This window comes from Marmota marmota, unplaced genomic scaffold, assembly GCF_001458135.2.
Source record: "Marmota marmota marmota unplaced genomic scaffold, marMar, whole genome shotgun sequence".
NCBI classification, from domain to species: Eukaryota; Metazoa; Chordata; class Mammalia; order Rodentia; family Sciuridae; genus Marmota; species Marmota marmota.
Window position 1 is genome coordinate 55,626,962 of NW_025999842.1, and position 7,617 is coordinate 55,634,578.

A 7,617-nucleotide genomic window follows, 5' to 3' on the forward strand; every position below is an offset into this window, starting at 1 on the left:
TATATATATATATATATATATATATATACACACACACACACACACACACACATATATATATAAATTTATATATAATTAACTTGAAAAAATGAATACATAAAGCATCATTTAGTCAAATGAGTTACTGAGACCTGTAGAAAAATTCTAGCACTTTTCTTGATTTTCTTCTTTTTATTTTCAACTGTTCAAACAAACATGTTTTGTAGTTGTAGTAATCATCTATCTACAATGATCTATGACATCTTCAAACTGGCTGCTGACCTCATGTGTAATAATTTCCTACCAGGAAAATTAGTATCTGGTTAAGCATCTGTCCACTGATCCATTAGCAGCACCTTGACCACATAATCATAATTCTAAATTGGAGAAGTTTAGGTGGAGGCTGTTTCAATCAAGAATTCAAAATTTTAGAGAAGCATAATATTTACTAGAAAAGACATCTAGGTCAGATTTCATCACCTCTAATTTTCATGTTCCTATTTTTGTTCTCACCTTGCCTTGTTCCATCAAACCATCATCAAGCAATACTGATTAAGTATTCCCCCTGCCTACAGCTGTGTTAGGATTTTGATGACATAAATTAATTGGTTATGGTTCCAGTCATTTGGAAATTTTCTGAAAGTTATTGCTTCTCAGCCTTTTCATGTTTTAATGTTAAATCATGTTAAATGTTAAAACATGGTGAAATCCCATTTAATCCTAGTTTTATTTAGTCTACAGATAAAACTTAGGGAACTTGTCAATAATTCCTTGGCTTTTTTATCAGTCAGTGGTATAAAACTTGGGGACCACCAGGTGCTCACAGGCAGATGCTCTGATGTGTAAAAGTTGATTGAACAATATTTGGATGGTTTTTAGAGAATAAAGTACCAGATTTGGGACCAACCCAATTGCAGAATTAAACAAGATAGATTTATTGGCATCTCACTTTTTCCTGTCTTTAAAAAATATGAAGAGAAAAGAATTGGTGGTGATATAAGTATGGTGCTTAGAACTAATCTAGTAGTAAAATTCCCATTGGTTATTATGTACCAATCATTATCTTTTAAATGCATTATTTCACTTATTCATCATAGAAACTTATGGATTAAATATTATTATTTTCTTCATGCTTTAGATAGTAAATAAAACAGAGATTTTGAATGAATGGCACAACAAGAATTCTAATGCAATTCTTCTTCATCCTGAAACATGAACAGCAGACTCTACGGTGTATTTGAACATCACCCCATTCCAATGGTTGGAGGTAGATAATAGCAATTCACATCCACAAGGTGCTCCACAGTTTACATGGCATGTTCTCCTTTTCTCTCTCCATCATACCTCTCACTATTACTGTAAGAGTGTATTACTATTATCACACTCATTTTACAAATGAAGTTGCGAATCAGTGTACTGAATAAATTGCCTAAGTTTGTAGAGGTGGTAACAGAGAGCCAAGATGAAAGTCAGACCTCTGACTCAGTGTTCTCTTGACCTATTTCTGCTGTGTTTCATTTCTTCTAAATGTAAATATAATGCTATCAAAATCAAACATGTGTGTGCCCGTGTGTACTTACTGTAAATTGAAGTTGCCATGATTTATTTCCATATTGTAAAAATGTCTACCAAAAGACAATCCTGGTAGACTTTGAGCTTTATGGTCCCTGTTTGGTTTGTGTCTTAAATGTCCCCCAAAGGCTCATTTTTGGGAAGTGCTAGAAACTTTAGGAGGTGGTGCCTAGTGTAAGGAAATTAAGTCTTTGGGAGTATATCCTTGAAGCAGCTTCTGGGTCCCCAGTTCCTTCCTCTCTTTCTCTTTTACTTCTTGGCCACCATTAAGTGACTATCCTCTTCTACCACATGCTCCCCACCATGATGTACTGATTTGTCACAGACCCAAATGTGACACATCTAAGCTATTCTATGTTAATCGTTATTAGTGAACATGGACCAAAACCTGTGAAGTTGTGAACCAAAATAAATATTTCCGCCTTTTAAATTAATTTTCTCAGGTATTTTGTCATCATTACAGAAAGCTAACTAACAGCACATAAAATGCCACACAACAAGATAAAAATGTCTGTAAATTATAAAAATAAATTATTTATATTCACCAGGTCTGCCATAGAGAATATCAGAATGTGCCTCTTCGGCTTTGACCTGTGTCCCACAAAAGAGTTAAGAGAAAAATAGAATCAAAAGGAATTTGTTAGATTTACCTAGGCCTAAGATTAAGCTGTGATAATTTTATCCAGAGGTGGTATGGGTATATGATTAATGAAGTACAAGATATAACTTCCCTTCACAGAATTATCTTTGACATTTGCAATTAATTCTATCCTCACTGTTAGATTTTTTTTTTTATGTTGAAGGTATTATTTCCATGAAACTCTATAAAAATATTCTCTTTTCTCCACAGAAATCTATATTCTATGTTAATCTTATTAGTTTGTTTTTAGTAACAATAAGAGAGAAGAGTATTTAGAAGTAATGTAGAGGAAGGTAGAAAGAAAAATCCAGAAATTTATGCCATTTTATTTGAAAGTCAGACTTGACTTTGGTGCTGAGCAACCTTGATTCATTCACTTAGTCATTTAACAAATGTCCAGTGAGTTCTTATCATGTGAAAAAATGTTGTCCTAGGTGCTGAGATGCAGGAACCACTAGCTATGAGCCTGTAACCTCATAGCAGTCATAATAGCAGGCAGATGCCCATGCTTATCTGTCTTCACTCTCATAGCTTTCTGAACAGATGTCAAGGTATGAAGTATTTTAGATCAAATGTGTTTTACCTGGAAAGAGGAGCAATGAGAAAATGAGTCCCAAAGAGGAAATACCTTTGGAGATGTTTTATTTTTTCTTCTCTGTATTTGGGCAGGGTGGAGGCTCCAGAATGGAGGTCAACAAACAGTGGTATAATAGATTCAAAATATTAGGGGCAAGGATGCATTTGAGAAAACAAGAGAAGTATAGACATTAAAGTTGACTTGAAATAGATGCTATGTAGGAAGAAAAAGATTAGTCAAAAGCAAGGCTGGATTTGAAGGCAGAGAGTGTTTGGAGTGGAAGACCAGACAGAGGGCATCAAGCAATTCTCTAGGTAGAAAGGACAAGGAAAAAGATGGAGAATTTTCCTCTATTTCCAGCAGTAGTGGTCATATCCATGTGCACTAGAAAGAGAACAGAGGAGTATGAGATACTTAACAATTGTGTATAGCCTGCAGTTCAAATGACAGTTGATATTATCTTTTCTTATAGTTCTTTTGTTTGTTTGTTTCCAAATATTTTGTGAAGCCTGTGCAAGGCAGGCATATTAAACAGTCTTGGTTGGAATTATTTCAGGTGCTGGTGAGGACCTAAGGCAGGCAATGTGTAAGGATGCCACTTCCTCTTGGGAAATTCTTCCAGGTAACTTAGGTTCCTGTTGTTTCTAACATCGAGGTTGCATGGGTGACAAAATGTCTTCTGCTAAGAAGATTAATTACACAATGGGACTTTCTCTCTTGGGAGCTATTTCCCTGCTTGTAAGTGTTGCCCAAGGAGAGAGGGAAAACATGCTATGTGGAATCAGAAGGGAGAGGCGTAGATTCTTTGAATTTTGAGAATGAGAATTTATAGGCTTGGGAAAAAGTATATTGTGTAATAAATATAGCTTAGAGCAATAGTTTTCAGAGTCACCTGGAGGTCTTTGCTATGGTTTGAATGTTCTCTCCCAAATTTATGGTGGAATTTGATTGTCCTTGTGACAGTAATAGAAGGGAATCTCTGAGAGTTGGTTGGGCTGTCAGAATTCCATCCTCATTAATTTACTAATGCCATTGTCATGGGAGTGGGTTCTTCATGGCAGGAGTGAGTTTGTTATAAAAAGGTGAATTCAGCCCCATTTTAAGAGTCTCTCTCTCTCTCTCTCTCTCTCTCTCTCTCCTTCCTTCCTTCCTTCCTCCCTCCCTCCCTCCTTTCCTTCCTTCCTTCCTTCCTTCCTTCCTTCCTTCCTTCCTTCCTTCCTTCCTTCCTTCCTTCCTTCCTTCTCCTCTTGCCTTCCTCCATGGGATGATGCAGCAAGGAGGTCACAGCTAGATGTCGGTATCATGATATTGAACTTTCCAGCCTCCAGAACTATGAGCGAGGAGATTTCTGCTCATCATAAATTGCTCAGTCTGTGGTATTATCTTTAAGAAGAACAAAATGGACAATTTTCAAGATCATTTAAACGCTTCTACAATGTCAAAACTATTTTTGTAATAATGCTAGCATGCTATTGATCCTTTTCATTCATTTTCTTACCAAATGGAATTTTCCAATTATTTGACAAGATGTTTAATAGCACAACAGAAAGAAAACAGAACATTTAAGGTATTTGTGAAAGTATAAAACTATCCCATTTGCTCAGTATTTTTGTTTTTAATTAATAAAACAGTGATTTCAGTAAAATATACTAACAGATAATGTGTTTATTGCTATTTTAAAATAAATTAATAAATTAAGTGTTTTTTACACTCTCAGTTTTAATTTCTACTATGTTAAACATAGCATATAACACACATACAAAATGTTCTCTGGAGTCCTCAGCAAATTTTAAGAGCACGAAGGGGTTGTGAGACCCCCCCCCCCAAAAAAAAAAAAAAAAAAGAACAGCTGTCTGAAACTATTAGATTAAAGTTCAGATATTTGTTAGAAGTCAAGAGGTAAAAATCATAAATTATTTTCCACTTTTCTTCAAAAATCAATTGAAAACTCATACTCGGAAGCAAAAATGAAATCTTTAGACTCACCAAATTATGGCATGAACTACATCTTATGATGGACGACAGCTAAGTAAATAAAATGTGGATGAAAATGAGAGAGAGGGAATTACAGAAGGCTGTTGCTGGAGACCCAGGCCCAAAACACAGAACCAGGATTCTCCTAAGAGACAGTACACCCTTACATATTTTTCCCCTTGAAGTAGAATTCATATGGTATAGAATTCCCCTTTTAGTATGTTCATAATTCAATGGTTTTTAGTATATTCATGAAGTTGTGCTACCATCACTGCTACCTAATTCTAGAATATTTTTGGTACCAAAAAGAAACCCATACCCCTCAGCTGTCACTCCTACCTCCCTACTGTCATTCATCCACTTTCTGCCTAGGGATTTGCCTGTTCTTGACATTTTATAAAAATTAAATCATATAATATGTGGTCCTTTATGTCAGGACTATTTCTCTTAGCATGTTTTCAGAATCCATCCATGTTGTAGTATTGTATCAGTTTTTAATTTTTACGATATGATAAATTCAAATGATATTCTGTCATAGAGATATAAACCACATTTGTTAATTCTTTCTTCAGGGAGTGGACATTTGAGTTGTTTTTACTGTTTATCTATTATGAATAATGATGCTAGGTATACAAATTTTTGCATGGATGTGTTTTTGATTCTTTCTCATATACATCTAGCAGCAGAATTTCCGGATCGTATGGTAACTCTATATTTGATTTTTTTTTGTGGCGGAGAACTGCCAACCTGTTTTCCAAAGTACATATGTCATTTTACATCCCCCCAAGGCAGCATCTCATTATGGTCTTGATTTTCCTTTTTCTCTTTTCATGTGGTATTGGTCATGGGTATTTGTCTTTTCTGGAGAAGGGCCTATTCAAATCCTTTGCTCATTTTAAAATTTGTGGGTTTTTTAAATTGTTGGCTGTATGTGTTGTTTATACATTTTCAGATAATAGATAATATTTAAGTATCAGATATATTATTTGCAAATAGTTTCTCCCATTCTGTGGGTTGTCTTTTCATTTTTTTTTTAATTTTTATTGTTGGTTGTTGTCTTTTCATATTTTTGATAGTGACCTTCGAATCACAAAGGTTTTAATTTTCACAAAGTTCAATGTATCAGCTTTCTTCTATTGCTTATAATTTTGGTGCTTTATCTAAAAAATCATTGTCTCATCCAAGATCATAATGATTTATGATTCTATCCTCTTCTGATATTTGTATAATTTCATTTATACACTTTTAGAACTTTGTTTCATTTTGAGTCACATCTGTATAGGGCATGACGTAGAGTCCCAGTTGCACTATTTTTGCACATGAATATTCATTATTCATAGCAACACTTGTTGAAAAGACTGTACGTTTGTCTATGAATTATCTCAGCACCTTTGTCAAGAGTCAATTTCACAGTCATGTAAAGGCTGTTGGTTTGTTTGTTCCTGGACTCCCAATTCTACTGTTGTCTCGTAATGGGTCTTGAAATCAGGAACTGTTAATCTTCTAGTTTTATTCAAATTTTTTCAAGATTGTTTTGGTTATTCTGAGTCCCTTGCATTTTAATATACATTTTAGGATCTGCTTATCCATTTTCACAATAAGTATGGTTGAAATTTTAATAGGGATTGCATTAAATTCCTATTGGAGGCTATTGCTATCTTTTAAATCTTGTGATTTTATGATATATTATTTTGATTCATTTTCTACACTAAAGCAATCTAGCATTTTGGGACAAATTTTATATGGTCATGGTTTACAGTTCTGTGTTTGTGGGTTCAATTTGTTGGGATTTTGTCATAGAATTGTAAACCCACAGTGTTAGCATGGGTGTAAGAAAATTTGTATATACTAATGAGGCTACAAGAACAGTTTTTGCTGATATCAACGTGGCAATATTCATACAAATTACAAGTCAAAATACATTTTAGGTCTAAGAATTTAGTCAATAAATATATATGCACATGTGTGAATAATATACCTACAAAGTTATTCAGTACAACACTGTTTATAATAACAGAAGAATAAAAACAACTTTTGTGTCTGTCTATAGGAGACTGAATAAATTACAATACAAAAGAATGCCACATACAACTATGAATGGAAAAGTAAGAACAAAGAAAGAAAGAGAGAGAAAAAGAGAAGCTATTTATAGGTCAATATAGGATGATCTCCAAGATATATTAAAATACAGCACAAAATGAAAAATCACAATAGGTTATATAGGGTACAATACCATTTGCATAAATAGGAAAAATAAGAAATATTTTTATTGTTTGTTATGTGTGGGAAGATACAGAGGTCATTCATTATCTATTGAGAATGGACTAAAATTGGGGCTCAGAAGTCTACACCCTTTGTTGCTTAAAATTTGAAGATTATTTATGTATTACAGACTCAAAAAATAAACATAAAAAATTATAACCGATTACAATGGCCACCAAAATAAAAATGAAAGAGAAAAGTAAAATCACTAAAGAAACAAAGTGTATTTTGGAATCAAATAAAAGAAAAGACACAACATAAACACAAAATGAAGACAGCAGACATTTGATAAAATGAAAAAAAAATTAAGTAGAAAACAAGTTTCAAAGAATTAGTTTGAAAATGTGAAGAACTATAAAGCATCAGCAGGTATAAACCTAATGTAAAAAGACAAAATTTCCACCAATACCTTTAAAGAAATTTTTTTTTGTAATAATGGAAGATAGTCTAACAGTTGAGAGTAGATCATGTCCCCAGAAAAACTGGCACAGAATGATCAACCGCAAGCCTTTTGGGAGAAACTTGTTGGCTATAACCATATTAGAACACTGTTGTGAGTCTCTAGGCAGAGGGGAAAAAAGAGAATCTGATGTTCAAGAAGAAAAAGAGTGAG

General features: G+C 33.7%; 1 long non-coding RNA gene across 1 annotated transcript in view; it reads left to right on the forward strand.

The window, feature by feature from the left end:
* Positions 1 to 4,395, forward strand: part of LOC125614993 — a 24,889-nt gene extending 20,494 nt beyond the window's left edge. Inside the window, exons 2-3 of the long non-coding RNA XR_007345562.1 lie at positions 3,325 to 3,390; positions 4,042 to 4,395. This is a non-coding gene — a long non-coding RNA (uncharacterized LOC125614993). The remainder of the gene's footprint in view (positions 1 to 3,324; positions 3,391 to 4,041) is intronic.
* The last annotated feature ends 3,222 nt before the right edge of the window (positions 4,396 to 7,617 follow it).